The sequence below is a fragment of the Procambarus clarkii genome, chromosome 55, assembly GCF_040958095.1.
Source record: "Procambarus clarkii isolate CNS0578487 chromosome 55, FALCON_Pclarkii_2.0, whole genome shotgun sequence".
Lineage (NCBI taxonomy): Eukaryota > Metazoa > Arthropoda > Malacostraca > Decapoda > Cambaridae > Procambarus > Procambarus clarkii.
The window spans coordinates 13,859,727-13,879,010 of NC_091204.1; positions in this window are offsets into that span (position 1 = coordinate 13,859,727).

A 19,284-nucleotide genomic window follows, 5' to 3' on the forward strand; every position below is an offset into this window, starting at 1 on the left:
CCCACCCACTATTTACTGCCCCTGATGCTAGCCAACACCCACTATTTACTGCCCATGATGCTAGCCAGCACCCACTACTTACTGCCCCATGATGCTAGCCAGCACCCACTACTTACTGCCCCCTGATGCTAGCCAGCACCCACTACTTACTGCCCCATGATGCTAGCCAGCACCCACTACTTACTGCCCCATGATGCTAGCCAGCACCCACTACTTACTGCCCCTGATGCTAGCCAACACCCACTATTTACTGCCCCTGATGCTAGCCAACACCCACTACTTACTGCCCCTGATGCTAGCCAACACCCACTATTTACTGCCCCTGATGCTAGCCAACACCCACTATTTACTGCCCCTGATGCTAGCCAACACCCACTACTTACTGCCCCTGATGCTAGCCAACACCCACTACTTACTGCCCCTGATGCTAGCCAGCACCCACTACTTACTGCCCCTGATGCTAGCCAACACCCACTACTTACTGCCCCATGATGCTAGCCAGCACCCACTACTTACTGCCCCTGATGCTAGCCAGCACCCACTACTTACTGCCCCTGATGCTAGCCAACACCCACTACTTACTGCCCCTACTACAGGCCAGCAACCACTTTTTGCTGCCCCTTATGCTGGACATACTGTTAATCAACACTATTTACCATTCAACCTTTACTTTCGCTACACCTTCACCCTCTTGAATCTCTGGCCCCGTCTCCCCTCACTACACTCTCACCACACTCTCACCCTCTCTACACTCTCACCCTCTCTACACTCTCACCCTCTACACTCTCACCCTCTTTATACTTTACACTTCTCGTAATCACCAGTGAAACTGTTTCCATGTTCCTGAGCCTCCTTTTCCAACTCTCTCTCTCTCTCTCTCTCTCTCTCTCTCTCTCTCTCTCTCTCTCTCTCTCTCTCTCTCTCTCTCTCTCTCTCTCTCTCTCTCTCTCTCTCTCTCTCTCTCTCTCTCTCTCTCTTCCTTGTTTTAAAGATACAGTCCCTAGTGCTCCCAGCCTCACCAACTCTTCTTCTCTCCCTTCTTCTCCTCCTCCTCCTCCTCCTTTTCTTCTGTTGCATCTGACGCGCCTGTCGAAAATTCTCACTATAGAGAGCGTCTGGATATCAATTTTTCCCTGGGCGCGGCGCCCCCTGATGAGAGACTCCAGGCATTGTCTTGTGGCGGCCTGGGGGGGGGGCATGAAGGAATGATGGGGGAGGGGTGGGTAGGGGAAGCAGGAGGGGGGAGGTGGGGGGAAGAGGGGGGAGTATGGTTCCCCCTCTGCCTTCTCTTTTCACATACACAAAACCTGACCATCTTCATCTTTCTTCTGCTTCGTGAAGATGAGAGGACATGAGCAAGATTTCAGGAAGTATTTGGAAAATATGCTTAGAATAACCGTGAGGAAAATGTCAACGTTTGTCCCATAATATAAATGTTATATCACACACAGAGAGATCACACTAACGTGATGCATCAAATGAACAAATCCACAAGGGGTCGTGACGAGGATTCGAACCTGCGTCCGGGAGCATCCCAGACACTGCCTTAATCGACTGAGCTACGACAGGGTTAAAAGGGTTGGAACCGAACCCTTCACGGCCCTTGTGGATTTGTTCATTTTAAATGTTATATGCAATTGCCGATCACAAAACACTGATCATTTTTATGGGCGAAAATCCACAGAGAAATGTGAAAGGAAGTGAACGTTTCGGCCTGATTAAAGCCTTTGTCAACACCAAACATTGGTGTTGTCAGTCTGGTGTTGACAAGGGTTTTAATCAGGCCGAAACGTTCACTTCCTTTCACATTTCTCTGTGGATTTTCCGCATAAATGTTATATTTATAAATGAGCCATTACAGAGCCATTTAAATGTTGTGGAAAACAGAGAGGCAAGGCAACCTTACTCCGAAAGCTAATATAGACCTTAACAACATTCGCTAAGAATACCCAGTTATGAACCCCAACTATCGAAGTGATCCAAAAAAAAACAATTAGAAGATTTAAGAACAATTAAGGAGCCTGGTATTAGCAAAACAAACTTCTATTTACAAGTCTTCTCTTGTCGGCAATTCATCAATATACGCGAATATTAAATGAGGGAATTTAGGATTAAATTTAAATGAGGGAATTTAGGATTAAATTTAAATGAGGGAATTTAGGATTAAATTCCTAAACTAGGAGAACCACCAACACCAACAGGAAATTACAGATCAATTTCCTTACTCGAGATATCAGGTGAAATATTCGAAAAAAAATGTCTATCTACTCTACTCTAACAAGACTATCAGTCTACCTCCCATTCTCTTACTCTTCCTGCCATCTAATCTCCCTAAAACCCTATCTACCTACCTTCGCTCAACCTCCCTGTCAACAACCCTTCATCTCTACATACTACCCTACCCATTGCCTATCAACCTACCTCCCTGGTTGATGGGGTTCTGGGAGTTCTTCTACTCCCCAAGCCCGGCCCGAGGTCAGGCTCGACTTGTGAGAGTTTGGTCCACCAGGCTGTTGCTTGGAGCGGCCCGCAGGCCCACATATACCTGGTTGATGGGGTTCTGGGAGTTCTTCTACTCCCCAAGCCCGGCCCGAGGTCAGGCTCGACTTGTGAGAGTTTGGTCCACCAGGCTGTTGTTTGGAGTGGCCCGCAGGCCCACATACCCACCACAGCCCGGCTGATCCGGAACTTCTCTTAGAAAACAGTCCAGTTTTCTCTTGAAGATGTCCACGGTTGTTCCGGCACCTTCCATCCATCCATCCAAAGACGGTTGTTGTCTACCTTCCATCCAATCTCCCTACCTTCCATCCAATCTCCCTACCTTCCATCCAATCTCCCTACCTTCCATCTAATCTCCCTACCTTCCATCCAATCTCCCTACCTTCCATCCAATCTCCCTACCTTCCATCCAATCTCCCTACCTTCCATCCAATCTCCCTACCTTCCATCCAATCTCCCTACCTTCCATCCAATCTCCCTACCTATCAAAATATTTCCCTCCCCACCAGCCTACCTACAAACCAACCCAACCTCTATCTACCAATCTACGAACGCTCCCCCCTTACCTACCATTCAACCCACAAACCTAGCTAACAACCATTTACCCTTACCCCTCCCCACATACCACCTACTTCCCAATACTATCCACCAACTAACCTACCCACCCATCCACCCACCAACCAGCCAAAACCCCACCCACTACCACCACCAATCTACCACGATCATGGTAACACTACCCCCCCCCCTCCTCCCCTCTATCTGGCCAGTATTCTGCAGGCATTTTCACACGTATAAAATATGACGAATGATTACGATCGACACGGCTATTGTGGCGCCATCTATGCACGGACCTTGGGAACACCACTATCGCTCACGGGGCATCTTAGCCGATACTCAAGTCGGGTTAAGAGCCCGGTACACCCGCCCTTGAGGGCTTTAGAGGTCAGCCTCCAGGTCGCATTTGCAGTAAAATGAGTCTTACAGCGCGGGCTTAGGGCGAGCTAAAGGGGTCTGGGGGGAGAGCTAAAGGGGTCTGGGGGGAGAGCTAAAGGGGTCTGGGGGGATATAGAAGAGGGCGGCTATGTTTCCTAAAGATCATTGGGATCTGGAGAATTTTCTTTGCCTCAGATGGGAATCTTCAAGACGGGAGATGAGAATCTTCGTTACACAGCATCCAGACACGATGCTCGCACATTATATTACTTTATTCCCTTTGTTCCAGATGATGGACCTTGGACATTCATCACTGATACTCTCACCACTCATTACTGATACCCTCACACCTCATCACTGACACCCTTGTTATATTCCCATATAAGGCTCGTGGTGTGGATACCCACATTCTCAATATTAGGGATTTTTTTATTAATACATTTAGGTACATGTGCATTAGTGCAGCTGCCCTAGACTATATGAAGGGAAGTACAGTGTGTCAAAAAGCTAGCTACGTGATGCTAAAAAATCCCCATCACACAGGATGGTTAGTCATAGAGAGGCATGTGATCAGTAATCTGCACTGGCAGACTCTGGGTGCATTATGAGGATATCATCAACACAAGAGTGAATAAGGCAGCAGTGATACTAAGAGTCCCCATCTCGCAGGATGGTTAGTCATACAGGGCCATATGTTCAGTAGCCTGCACTGGCAAATTTTGGTTGCAATATGAGGATATCTTCAAGAACACGAGAGTTAATAAAGTTATTGCAAAAGTTCCAGGTACCTCATGCCAACTGGTCTGAAAGGTCAAATAACTGGGCATTCGGTGATGTAGTGTGGGAGATCATGCCGCAGTTCCTGCTCACAGAGTTTGCACCTGGAGTGCTCAGGATTGGGTGATTCGTCACCTGTAGCCACCTGCCACAGGTAACGGTAGCCACCTGCCACAGGTAACGGTAGCCACCTGCCACAGGTAACGGTAGCCACCTGCCACAGGTAACGGTAGAAGTGACTGGTAAGGTGCTCCAGTGGATAAGGGAATACCTAAGCAATAGGAAGCAGAGAGTTACAGTGAGGGGTGAGACTTCAGATTGGCGTGAAATCACCAGTGGAGTCCCATAGGGCTCTGTACTCGGACCTATCCTGTTTCTGATATATGTAAATGATCTCCCAGAGGGTATAGACTCATTCCTCTCAATGTTTGCTGACGACGCCAAAATTATGAGAAGGATTAAGACAGAGGAGGACTGCTTGAGGCTTCAAGAAGACCTAGACAAACTGAGGGAATGGTCGAACAAGTGGTTGTTAGAGTTCAACCCAAGCAAATGTAATGTAATGAAGATAGGTGCAGGGAGCAGGAGACCAGATACAAGGTATCATTTGGGAGATGAAATTTGTCAAGAGTCAGAGAGAGAGAGAGAGAGAGAGAGAGAGAGAGAGAGAGAGAGAGAGAGAGAGAGAGAGAGAGAGAGAGAGAGAGAGAGAGAGAGAGAGAGAGAGAGAGAGAGAGAGAGAAAGAGAGAGAAAGAAAGACCTGGGGGTTGATATCACGCCAGACCTGTCCTCTGAAGCCCATATCAAGAGGATAACATCAACGGCATACGCCAGGTTGGCCAAGATAAGAATGGCATTTAAAAACTTGTGTAAGGAATCATTCAGAACTTTGAATACCACATATGTCAGACCAATCCTGGAGTATGCAGCTCCAGCATGTAGTCCATATCTAGTCAAGCATAAGACTAAATTGGAGAAGGTTCAGAGGTTTGCCACCAGACTTGTGCCCGAACTGAGGGGCATGAGCTATGAGGAAAGACTTCGGGAATTAAACCTCACGTCGATGGAAGACAGGAGAGTTAGAGGGAGACATGATCACCACATACAAGATTATCAAAGGAATTTATAGGGTAGAAAAAAGTATGTTTATTTAACACAAGGGACACACGCACTACGGGACACAGGTGGAAAATGAGTGCCCAAATGAGCCATAGAGACATTATATAAAAAAAAATTGTGTCAGAGTAGTTGACAAATGGAATGCATTAGGCAGTGATGTGGTGGAGGCTGACTCCATACACAGTTTCAAATGTAGATATTATAGAGCCCAGTAGGCTCAGGAACCTGTACACAAGTTGATTGGCAGTTGAGAGGCGGGACCAAAGAGCCAGAGCTCAACCCCCGCAAGCACAACTAGGTGAGTAAAGGCCGTTCTCACTGACCAGGAACCACTGAGAACCCTCACAAAGGTTACTCCTTTGTTTCCTGTTCCCTTTCTTTTTTGTACCCATGTCTATCGTTCTTATATTCATTTACATTTTTTATTTTTGCCGTACATCTTCTCACACTTTCTTCAGTGTGTGTGTGTTGTCCTCGCCTATCACGCCATCATCTTTATGCCGGCCTGTTCCTCCTCTCTCCCCACTTCCTCATTCGTGCCTTGTTCCTTAGCCACGTTTCTTCCTCACGTTCTTTATCACTCAGCCTCTTAGTTAGAATGTTCGTCTTAGTCTCTTCTGAGCGATATATTCTGCCATATTATCTTTCTCTCTCTCTCTCTCTCTCTCTCTCTCTCTCTCTCTCTCTCTCTCTCTCTCTCTCTCTCTCTCTCTCTCTCTCTCTCTCTCTCTCTCTCTCTCTCTCTCTCTCTCTCCCTCTCTCTCTCTCTCTCCCTGTCTTTCTCTCTCTCTCTCTCTCTCTCTCTCCTGCTTTTCTTCTCTCTCTCTCTCTCTCTCTCTCCCTCTCTCTCTCTCTCTCTCTCTCTCTCTCTCTCTCTCTCTCTCTCTCTCTCTCTCTCTCTCTCTCTCTCTCTCTCTCTCTCTCTCTCTCTCTCTCTCTCTCCTGCTATTCTTCTCTCTCTCTCTCTCCTGCTGTTCTTCGTCTTTCTCTTGTGCCTAATAATTTTATATGCACCCGCTCCCTCTTTGTATCCTCACAGTACTCATCCAGACTATATCCCATGCCTCTTTCTCGCCCTCTTTCTTTCTTGCTTGTTCAGACTTTTGTCCTCCCTTCCATTTTTCCGCTCCCCCGCCGTCTTTCCCTGATCTCCTCCTCCTCCTCTTCCTCCTACTCTTCACGTCAGCAGAACTTGCAGTGTCCACGACTCTCCTGGGAGAGGACGGAGTTCCTCGCCCGTGAGACCCCATCTAATCTCCTTAAGTATTTATGGACACCGAATGCCCCCCGGAATGGTGGCTCTCGACTCGGAGAAAGATTCACCTCCATGATTTTTGCACTCGAGAAAATTCTGGCTGTTGTGGGCGAGAGGTGATATTTGCCATCTCGGGGGATTCTTGTTGTTTTTTCTCTGCACTTGGGTTGCAGTGCTGGAAATCCTGGAAGCTCTGGAACGCTGACTAATTGTCGGGAATTGAGGAACGGCAATTTTTTTCATTTGTTTTAGAATCGGGGGTGGGAGGAGTTCCTTTAATCGGTTCCGTTCTCATTTACATTGTTGTTATTTCTGTTCCATGTGTAGGAGAGGAGTCACAATAACGTGGTTAAAGTATTTTGATCAGACCACACACTAGAAGGTGAAGGGACGACGACGTTTCGGTCCGTCCTGGACCATTCTCAAGCCGATTGTCAATCGACTTGAGAATGGTCCAGGACGGACCGAAACGTCGTCGTCTTCACCTTCTAGTGTGTGACAATCGACTTGAGAATGGTCCAGGACGGACCAAAACGACGTCGTCCCTTCACCTTCTAGTATGTGACAATCGACTTGAGAATGGTCCAGGACGGACCGAAACGACGTCGTCCCTTCACCTTCTAGTGTGTGGTCTGGTCAACATTCCTGTTCCCTTTTTTCAAGTATTTAGACGCCTTGATATCCACTTCAGTGTTTGCTTGTTGACTGTCGGGGACGTCATGACACCTTTCTCAGTAGCCACAATATTTGACCGTATGATGCCGCCAATATTGTTCCAGTTAAAAATTTCCATTATTATCAAGAGTTTGGAGCTTCGTAGTCAAGATTTCAGTAATCTGGTAATTCGAATTGCTGGATCGTTGAGTAATTATGACCTGTTGGATTTGGGATGCCGAGTGTTCTTCCCTGAAAGTTAAGTGTTCTTCCCTGAAAGTTAAGTGTATCTCCCTGAAAGTTATTGTGAAGTCGAGAAGATCGCAGCACATTTTTTACACGGTCGTATGGACAAAATTGGCTGGATAAGTTCCATACAATTTTAAGAATAATTTTCCTGGTTCCAGGATGGCTTTGAAAATTTGTGGAGTTTTGAGCGGGGTTTGTGCACTCAAGTACACAAAGCCTGAGAAGAATTTATGACGTTGTAATAGTTCTCTTAAAGTTAAGCAACAAATATCATTAGTTTTGAGTGGGTTATGTAGTAGTAGACCTGAAAAGATTTCATGACGCTTCGACAAGCAGTTTCAGAAAATTTCAGGAGCCTTATTAAGTAGGATTAGACAGAGCCAATTAGTGCAGAAGAATCTACATAGGCCTTAGAGGTATTTTGCAGTAAGTTGCAAAAGGACTCAGTAAGACTTAGTAAGCTGATGGACTAAGGTTTCAGTTGGAATAAGCTTTCGGCTGGCATGGAGGTTAATTTAGTGGGTTTCAAGGGGCTACAGGGAAACCGTATCGCGTCTTAGAAAGATGGAGGGAGGATCCAGCAAGAAGACTCTGAAGATGTCAACATTTGGCGCCCCTCTGGTCGACTGTGGTCACCTTAATCCTTTTAGGGTCCAGTTCCCCCTGCGTCCCTGGCTGGTCCAGCTCCCCTGCGTCCCTGGCTGGTCCAGCTCCCCTGCGTCCCTGGCTGGTCCAGCTCCCCTGCGTCCCTGGCTGGTCCAGCTCCCCTGCGTCCCTGGCTGGTCCAGCTCCCCTGCGTCCCAGACTGGTCCAGTTCCCCTGCGTCCCTGGCTGGTCCAGCTCCCCTGCGTCCCTGGCTGGTCCAGCTCCCCTGCGTCCCAGACTGGTCCAGCGTCCCTGGCTGGTCCAGCTCCCCTGTGTCCCTGGCTGGTCCAGCTCCCCCTGCGTCCCTGGCTGGTCCAGCTCCCCTGCGTCCCAGGCTGGTCCAGCTCCCCTGCGTCCCTGGCTGGTCCAGCTCCCCTGCGTCCCTGGCTGGTCCAGCTCCCCTGCGTCCCTGGCTGGTCCAGCTCCCCTGCGTCCCTGGCTGGTCCAGCTCCCCTGCGTCCCTGGCTGGTCCAGCTCCCCTGCGTCCCAGACTGGTCCAGCGTCCCTGGCTGGTCCAGCTCCCCTGTGTCCCTGGCTGGTCCAGCTCCCCCTGCGTCCCTGGCTGGTGCAGCTCCCCTGCGTCCCTGGCTGGTGCAGCTCCCCTGCGTCCCTGGCTGGTCCAGCTCCCCTGCGTCCCTGGCTGGTCCAGCTCCCCTGCGTCCCAGGCTGGTCCAGCTCCCCTGCGTCCCTGGCTGGTCCAGCTCCCCTGCGTCCCTGGCTGGTCCAGCTCCCCTGCGTCCCAGACTGGTCCAGCGTCCCTGGCTGGTCCAGCTCCCCTGTGTCCCTGGCTGGTCCAGCTCCCCCTGCGTCCCTGGCTGGTCCAGCTCCCCTGCGTCCCTGGCTGGTCCAGCTCCCCTGCGTCCCTGGCTGGTCCAGCTCCCCTGCGTCCCAGGCTGGTCCAGCTCCCCTGCGTCCCTGGCTGGTCCAGCTCCCCTGCGTCCCTGGCTGGTCCAGCTCCCCTGCGTCCCAGACTGGTCCAGCGTCCCTGGCTGGTCCAGCTCCCCTGCGTCCCTGGCTGGTCCAGCTCCCCCTGCGTCCCTGGCTGGTCCAGCTCCCCTGCGTCCCTGGCTGGTCCAGCTCCCCTGCGTTCCAGACTGGTCCAGCGTCCCTGGCTGGTCCAGCTCCCCTGTGTCCCTGGCTGGTCCCACACCAGAGACAAATCCCTTTCGCTCTCATCATTTACTTATAGGCTCTTCCCTCTCTACCGCTCCTCAACCGGTTATCTTGTTATCCTCATATTCCATGTCCTCATTTATTCCAATTGCGGTTATCCTAACTCCTCTTCTTCATGTGCAATGTGGTTATCCTCATCCCTATTCACTTTACTCCTTATATTCTTGATATTGTGCCCTTTCAGCTTTGTTTTCTTTTTCGATATCGTTCCTTTTTATGTTATCCGATATCTTAAGTTCTTGATCTTGTTTCTTAATGTGTAGTTATTTTAATCTTTCTCCCTGTATGATCACACTCTTATTCCTCTCTTTATTCTTGCGTTTCATCTTTAATTACTTTTTCTTTCTACTCTATTTTTTCTTTGTTCCGTTTTTACTCTTTTGTCTCCTTTATTCCTTCTTTATTTATCTGACTTTTGTTTTTAAGTTCCTTTTAAATGTACACGTTTCTTTGTGTCTTGATCTCTCTTTATTCCTTCTTTTCTTTCTCTTAGTTCTTCCTGGACCGCGTTTAGGGGTTTTAATCAACTCTCTTCTATCTATCCTCTTTTACGACGTCTTATCTCTTCTCGACTGTGATTTTGTGGAGATCTTCATCTTCCTCACCTGTGTCTGAATCTTGACCAAACCCCCATTCTCCTTCCTGGAGTTATGACTACATCCTACTACTACTCTGTGTCTCTACCTTTGTCTTTGTTTCTTTATTGCTCCCTCTCTCTAATCTCTCTCTCTTTCTCTCTCTCTCTCTCTCTCTCTCTCCCTCCTTTCCTCATAATCCTGCCCTTCTATCACTCCCCCTACCTCTTTATCTAGTATCAGCCCATCTTCAAGTCTGTCTCCCTTGGCCCGTTCCAGACCTTGTGTAATTGGGGTTGAGATAGACCCATAGGGAGGGAGGGAGAGAAATGGACAGGGAGGAGACAGAAGGCACTAGAGCATAAGTGGGGACAGAAAGAAGGCCGAGGGAGAAAGTGACGGGTCCAGGCGCCTAAGGGATTCAAGGGTAATCCTTCGAAATGACGTTGAATTAAAGTTCAGATATAGGTTGAGAATCTAGAGGAGTTGGACTCCTGGGAGAGGGTAGGGAGTCCACTGAGACGTAAGGGAAGTTAAGACTGTAGAGAGAGACGTGAAGGAGTCCACGCCGGGCCGAAAGACTCTCCAGGGAGGAAGGTTAATGAGATTTTAGACAATTTAGAGTTAATTGTTGGAGTTAATTGAGGGTTACGAGAGATAGCATCCAGATGAACAACTATTAATAACAACTCTAGTTCTCAGAATTGAAAGATTACACCTGACCATAACTCCTTAGAAGACATCACCGCAGGTATATCGCCAATCAGGACTAGTGGTGACCTGGTCAAGACGTCAAGATGGATAAGAGGATTGGATTTAGGATAGTAGCCAAGTTACAGCCCTAAACGTATGCATAACTCCAGGTATTCATACGTCTAGGTGCCACTAGCATACCTAGTGACACACACAAAACTTAGTACCCAGACGGTACTGGAGGAAACTTAGTACCCAGACGGTACTGGTGGAAACTTAGTACCCAGATGAGTCACAGAGACGTTAGGAAGAATTTTTTCAGTGTCAGAGTAGTTAATAAATGGAATGCATTAGGCAGTGATGTGGTGGAGGCTGACTCCATACACAGTTTCAAATGTAGACATGATAGAGCCCAGTAGGCTCAGGAATCTGTACACCAGTAGACTGACAGTTGAGAGGCGGGACCAAAGAGCCAGAGCTCAACCCCCGCAAGCACAATTAGGTGAGTACACACACACACACGCGTGCGCGCGTGTGTGTGTGTGTGTGTGTGTGTGTGTGTGTGTGTGTGTGTGTGTGTGTGTGTGTGTGTGTGTGTGTGTGTGTGTGTGTGTGTGTGTGTGTGTGTGTGTGTGTGTGTGTGTGTGTGTGTGTGTGTAGGTTTATACAGAACGTGCATACTGATATCAAAGTAAAGACAAATATATGCGACAATATTGCACATGTTGAGGCAGTTCCTTGCAACAGGACCGGGACAATACCTGCATAAAGCAGCAAAGATAATATGGCATCGCGGCCCCACGCTGCCCTTCCAGAATTACCAAACACAAAAAGTGAGATCCCCGCCCTGAATTATCTTCCAATGGCGGCCGCAAAAGATGGTGCTGCACCGGCCACTTTCCAAGTCCCGGCTAATCTGCTGTAACTTACTGCGAGCACTTCCCTAAATCCAGTTTCCAGGATTCCAGAATTCCCGCGGGTCCGCAGCCTCACCCTTCCATCGCCTGGAATACGGGGGGAATCTGGTGAGCCGAAGGCCCCCTTGTGGCGGTCTTCGGAATGGTTTGTTTATAGTGGCCTGATATCGGGGTTTTATGGCACGATTTTGCCGTTTTCTTCCTCTGGGGTCCTTGGAGGATGATCAGAAGGAAAAACCCGCATTTCTCCTGAAGTCTCTCAAGTTCCCTCGGGAGGGTAAAAAGTCCCCACCGAGACTCCGCTGAGAAAAGAAATACCGTGAACTCCAGCAAGAATTCTGGTGGGTCTCCGAGCTCCTGATACAACACAACCCGCTTAGTGGGATCCACTCTAACCCCCCCCCCCACACTGCTCCTTCCCCACCGCCTACAGTGGCCGCTATGTCTCCCCTCTTTCATATAATTCAAATTCGCTCAAAATTACAATTGATCTCTCGCTCAGATGAGGATGTGGAGAGGGAGGAGGAGTAAGAGAGAGATAGACATAGAGGGCGGTGGTTGCCGGGTTGACTGATAACGGGGGCTTGAGGCTGTAACATTGGTATTTACTGTGCCGTGGGGCGCCGACCCCCCCTCTCCCACTCCATCGTCTCAAACTTTTACTTCGTTGCTATACCAGGGGGGAAACTTGCCCCCGCCATCCCCGGCCCCCCTTCCTACCCATATTTATTGTTTCACTGTCAACTCAAGTTTAATGTGACAATTTATTGGAGAACCTGGTTGATCAGTCCAGCAACCAGGAGGCCTGGTCGACGACCGGGCCGCGGGGACACTAAGCCCCGGAAGCACCTCAAGGTAGCCTAACCTGGGAGAGTGTAGCCGCTTGCTAGGGCAAGACTTTATATTGATTCCTCTTTGGTATCACATTCTTAAGTCTAATTTTATCTCTCTCTCTTCATTCCTTCAGCGTCTCTCCTTCTTTCTATCTATCTTATGTCTCTTTACATTTTTTTTTCAACTCTTTTCTGCTAAAAATAGATTTCTAAATGTCAAATTCTTCGCTTCTGTTTATTCACTTTTTTTCTTTGGTCAAGTTCTCTCACCGGCAGTGTTCTTCTCTCACCAGCAGTGTTCTTCTCTCACTAGCAGTGTTCTTCTCTCACTAGCAGTGTTCTTCTCTCACTAGCAGTGTCCTTCTCTCACCAGCAGTGTCCTTCTCTCACTTACGTTCCTGTTTCCTCAGCTCCTCCACTTTCTCTCCCTCCCTCACTCTCCATCCTCTCTCCCTCACGCCTCCTTCCCTCACTCCTACTTCGTTCAGGAGGCGCCTGAAAACGTCCGTCATTAATCTTCCAGAACTTCTGGCGAGGCAACAGCTGCTCTCGTTCCAGCACCATCCCCAAGCCGCTGGAACACTGGCGCCTCTATTTTCCAGGCTGTAACGCCTCTATTTTCCAGGCTGTAACGCCTCTATTTTCCAGGCTGTAACGCCTCTATTTTCCAGGCTGTAATGCCTCTATTTTCCAGGCTGTAACGCCTCTATTTTCCAGGCTGTAACGCCTCTATTTTCCAGGCTGTAACGCCTCTATTTTCCAGGCTGTAACGCCTCTATTTTCCAGGCTGTAACGCCTCTATTTTCCAGGCTGTAACGCCTCTATTTTCCAGGCTGTAACGCCTCTATTTTCCAGGCTGTAACGCCTCTATTTTCCAGGCTGTAACGCCTCTATTTTCCAGGCTGTAACGCCTCTATTTTCCAGGCTGTAACGCCTCTATTTTCCAGGCTGTAACGCCTCTATTTTCCAGGCTGTAACGCCTCTATTTTCCAGGCTGTAACGCCTCTATTTTCCAGGCTGTAATGCCTCTATTTTCCAGGCTGTAATGCCTCTATTTTCCAGGCTGTAATGCCTCTATTTTCCAGGCTGTAACGCCTCTATTTTCCAGGCTGTAACGCCTCTATTTTCCAGGCTGTAACGCCTCTATTTTCCAGGCTGTAACGCCTCTATTTTCCAGGCTGTAACGCCTCTATTTTCCAGGCTGTAACGCCTCTATTTTCCAGGCTGTAATGCCTCTATTTTCCAGGCTGTAACGCCTCTATTTTCCAGGCTGTAAAGTCTCTATTTTCCAGGCTGTAGAGTCTCTGCTACTGGAACACTGACGGAGGAATTCCGTCAGTGTTCTATATCACAGACGGAGCCTCTATTTTCCAGACGGAGGCCTGGAATATAGAGGCTCTCCAGCCTCTATATTCCAGGCTGTAGAGCCTCTGCTACTGGAACGTTGCATACAAATACTCAGAGACTATCAGTTCCTTGTTGCCAGAACTGTAGTGTGTTGCCAGAACTGTAGTGTGTTGCCAGAACTGTAGTGTGTTCAATTGAGTCCAGCAACGCCTGCTGATCTTCCAGCGCTTGTAACCCCTGTTCTTTGTGTGATGGACGAAGATGTGCGACTCAGAGAGGACAAGTCCACCAACCCAAAGAACTTAGGAAAAAGCTTACCTAACTTATTTTAAGTTTAATGCTAAGTCATTACCCTGAGGTCCAGATATAATCTTTATGCATAAAACTGAAATATTATCGTATTTTATTGCTATTTCCAGTAATGTATTTTTACTTCTCACTCCTGTGAAGTCATTAAAGGATTTTATCATCAGACTGTCTGTTAGTCTGTGAGTTTTTCTGTCTGTTATTCTGTTTGTCTGTTTGTCAGTGAGTGTGTCTGCTGGTTAGTTCATGAGTCTGTAAATCAGTAAGTCTGTATGTGAGTGTGTATGTTATTCTGAGTGTGCGAGTGTGTCTGTTATTCTGAGTGTGTATGTGAGTGTGTCTGTTATTCTGAGTATGTACGTTGGCTGTTAATCTGTGAGTCTGTCTGTTGCTTAGTATGTGAATCCATTAGTCCTTCAGTCTGAATAAGTCTGTCTGTCTACAAATCTCTGAATCTGTCTGTCTGTCTGTTATGGATGTGTTAGCTCTGGACGAGTCAGTTTGTCTGTCTGTCTGATTAATAGTCTGTGAGTCAGTCAGGACTAAACAAGTTTGACTCACTTAGGTGTACTCACCTAGTTGTGTTTGAGAGAGCTGGGCAACCGCTATGAGGCCTCATTCACTCACAGACCATGAGTCAATCTGGCAGTCTGTACTCAGCTATTTTGTGCCTGCAGGGTTGAGTTCCAGCTCTGTGACCCCGGCTTTTCTAGCCGCTGGTTGTCTAATGAATGCAATGAATCCTGACTCGTAGGCTCTGAGTCTAGGATTATGTTAGTCTGTGAATCTTTTGTTTTATTGATATGTTAGTATGTTAGGCCATGAGTATGTTGGTCAATAAAGATATAAGTCTTTTGGTGTGATATTCTCTTATTATGTCTGTTAGATTCTGTTTGTTAGTTTGTGAGTCTGTGAGTCTTTTACCTTGTGAGTATATGAGTCTGTGAGTCTGTTAATGTGTTTTTCTATGAGTCTGTTAGTTTGTGAGTGAATATGTGAGTGTGTGTTGTAGGTTTGCGAGTCTCTGTCTGTCTGTGTCTCTTTGTCTCCCTCTGTCTCTCTCTTTGTCTCTCTCTCTCTCTCTCTCTCTCTCTCTCTCTCTCTCTCTCTCTCTCTCTCTCTCTCTCTCTCTCTCTCTCTCTCTCTCTCTCTCTCTCTCTCTCTCTCTCTCTCTCTCTCTCTCTCTCTCTCTCTCTCTCTCTCTCTCTCTCTCTCTCTCTCTCTCTCTTTCCACCGTTTTCTTGCCCAGAACTTGAGAGATAGAAAATTAGTTTGATAACTCTGTCTAGCACCCAGACAATACCCTGAGAACATCAAAACCCTTACCTGACAATGTCTCAACCCAAAGGGCTTCTCTCTCATTCACTATGACCCTTATATTACCCGTCTGTAAGGTCTATATGTGTCCCCTTCAACTACTACAAGAGGGATTGGTCTTTTGTGTCACATGGCTCACGTAATTTTGCAGATGAAATATACTTTTTATCTGGTGGGGATGCTGGACAGATTCTTGGGTATGGCCAGAGATGGGGTGTGTGTATGGCCAGGGATGGGGTGTGTGTATGGCCAAGGATGGGGGTATGTGTATGGCCAGGGATGGGACATCTGTATGGCCAAGGATGGGGTATGTGTATGTCCAAGGATGGGGCATCTGTATGGCCAGGGATGGGGCTTCTGTATGGCCAGGGATGGGGCATCTGTATGGCCAAGGATGGGGCATCTGTATGGCCAAGGATGGGGTGTATGTATGGTCAAGGATGGGGTGTGTGTATGGCCAAAGATGGGGCATTTGTATGGCCAGGGATGGGACATCTGTATGGCCAAGGATGGGGCATGTGTATGGCCAGGGATGGGGCATCTGTATGGCCAAGGATGGGGCATGTGTATGGCCAGGGATGGGGCATCTGTATGGCCAAGGATGGGGCATGTGTATGGCCAGGGATGGGGCATCTGTATGGCCAAGGATGGGGCATCTGTATGGCCAAGGATGGGGCATCTGTATGGCCAAGGATGGGGTATCTGTATGGCCAAAGATGGGGCATGTGCATGTCTAGTTGTACTCACCGAGGTGTGCTTGAAGGGGGATTGAGCTTCGGCTCTCTGGTTCCGCCTCTCAACTGTCAATCCACTGGTGTACAGCATACATGGACATGTATATGTGTCCTCGTGCATCTCCGAGCGGAATATGCGTATAGAGCGCACCGTAGCTCCGTACGGGTTACATGCGTACCATGCTACTTTATTCACAGTGAGTAACCGTCTCCATGCGGGATTCATGCGTACACCAAGAATGGAATTAAGCATGTGTAAAGTATGTGAGCATACGCAATTATGTTTATATCTGCTTGGTATGGTGGGGTCTGACAGCTGAGTGAACAGCGCTCGGGATTCGTAGTCCTGAGGTTCCGGGATCGATCCCCGATGGAGGCGGAAACAAATGGGCAGAGTTTCTTTCTTCCTGATGGCCCTGTTCACCTAGCAATAAATAGGTACCTGGGAGTTAGACAGCTGTTACGGGCTGCTTCCTGGGGATGTGTAACAAAAAGGAGGCCTGGTGGAGGACCGGGCCGCGGGAACACTAAGCCCCGAAATCATCTCAAGATAACCTCTTATACGGGAATACTGCTCCTTTTGCCACCTATCTATCACATAACACTATTCTTCTCCGGAGGCGGATCCGATAGACAGATCCAGATCTGTCTGATAGACAGACAGACAATACGCCAATTATCAGGCAAACAATTAGTTTCTCATTCTGCCAAGCAGTTAGTCACTGAGACAGATACGCAATTAACAATTCACAAAACACAAGGACTCCATCAATAAAAATGAATTCAATCATATTGACAGAATTAGCCATTCATTAAGACAGACCCAATCATCAACTCAGGCAAAAACAATTAGCTTAGCCATTCAGCCTGACAGACAGACAGACAATTAGTTACTCATTTTCGACATGCACAAAAAAAATCAACTATTCAGCCAAGCAAATGAACAGGCAATTAGCCTGTCAGTTGAACAATGTTCCACACAAACTTCCTGTCAACTACACAAATTGCTTGGTTGATAGACTATCAGACAATTAGCCAATCAGACTAACACACTAGCCAGTCAATCAGTCAGATAATTAATTTGCAAATCAGTCAAATTAACTCGTGTGTGTATATATATATATATATATATATATATATATATATATATATATATATATATATATATATATATATATATATATATATATATATATATATGCGAGCAAGCTTGAATGGGTCCCAAGCCAATATGCAATTGTAAACTCCACACCCTAGAAGGATTCGAACCCAGACAGCCAGGAGCACTGCAACTTGGCATACCTGGTACCATAACCACTCGACCACACTGACTATACAAAAAGCTTGGTAGTCGTGAGACTATTTATCCAAGGCCCGACAACACTCGGTGGTCAACTTGGGCAAATATATTTCATCGAATCACCTCACTTGGTGAAGTGATAGCGAGCCAATTCGCTATCTTGGTGAGCCAGATAGCCAACCAAACAGCCAGCCAATCAGCGGGTTTGTTGTGGTGACGGAACTTGCGTCGCTATGCTGGGAGGCATAAGTACATAATCGCCTCAACAGGGAGATTACTGGATTATGAGAGAGAGAGAGAGAGAGAGAGAGAGAGAGAGAGAGAGAGAGAGAGAGAGAGAGAGAGAGAGAGAGAGAGAGAGAGAGAGAGAGAGAGAGAGAGAGAGAGAGAGAGAGAGAGAGACAGAGACAGAGAGAGACAGAGAGAGACAGAGAGAGAGAGAGAGAGAGAGAGAGAGAGAGAGAGAGAGAGAGAGAGAGAGAGAGAGAGAGAGAGAGAGAGAGAGAGAGAGAGAGAGAGAGAGAGCGAGAGAGAGACAGACAGACAGACACGAGGAGAATGCTTAAGGGATACGAGATTGGGAAAGATTGGAAGATGAGCGAAGAGGAATGGTTGACATAATAAATATTAAAAAAGGTGACTGGAAAGGTGACATGGAACGGAAGCCGGAACAGTTTTTAAGTTCGTCAAAAAAAAAAAAAACACGGGAGAGAAGGCATGATTAGGATGATTTTTAGTGATTGGATTTGATGATTCACCTGCGAGGCTCATAACAAGGATGTGGGCCTTGTTAGAAAACGACAAGCAGAAGTTGAAGGGACGACGACGTTTCGGTCCGTCCTGGACCATTCTCAAGTCATTTTCATCGACTTGAGAATGGTCCAGGACGGACCGAAACGTCGTCGTCCCTTCACCTTCTAGTGTGTGGTCTGGTCAACATACGTCAGCCACGTTATTGTGACTCATCGCCTGCATACTGATTAATAATCAGGGAAGGAAAACGGGAAAGTAGATGTAGATAAATCGTATAAATGAAAGGATTACAGAAGGAAGAGGTGAGCAGGAAGGGGGGGAGGGGACACTGTAACGAGAGATACAGTGAACTCAGGTAAAAACAGGTCATACAGGAGTCAATTCCTGTAATCTCTTTTCCTGCATTTCTAGTAGTACTATTGTTACTTGTACTCACCTCTGCCACCTGTACTTACTAGGGCAGGTAGACCCAGGAAGTACAAGTACCTCCAGGAAGTACTTTTCTTTATTTATCCTAAAGGAACTCAGGATTCTTTAGGGTCTGAGACACCTAGAGAGGGTCTGAGAGACCTAGAGAGGGTCTGAGAGACCTAGAGAGGGTCTGAGAGACCTAGAGAGGGTCTGAGACACCTAGAGAGGGTCTGAGAGACCTAGAGAGGGTCTGAGACACCTAGAGAGGGTCTGAGACACCTAGAGAGGGTCTGAGAGACCTAGAGAGGGTTTGAGACACCTAGAGAGGGTCTGAGAGACCTAGAGAGGGGTCTGAGACACCTAGAGAGGGTCTGAGACACCTAGAGAGGGGTCTGAGAGACCTAGAGAGGGGTCTGAGAGACCTAGAGAGAGTCTGAGACACCTAGAGAGGGTCTGAGACACCTAGAGAGGGGTCTGAGAGACCTAGAGAGGGGTCTGAGAGACCTAGAGAGGGGTCTGAGAGACCTAGAGAGGGTCTGAGACACCTAGAGAGGGTCTGAGAGACCTAGAGAGGGGTCTGAGATACCTAGAGAGGGGTCTGAGAGACCTAGAGAGGGTCTGAGACACCTAGAGAGGGTCTGAGAGACCGAGAGAGGGTCTGAGACATCTAGAGAGGGTCTGAGACACCTAGAGAGGGGTCTGAGACACCTAGAGAGGGTCTGAGAGACCTAGAGAGGGTCTGAGACACCTAGAGAGGGTCTGAGAGACCTAGAGAGGGTCTGAGAGACCTAGA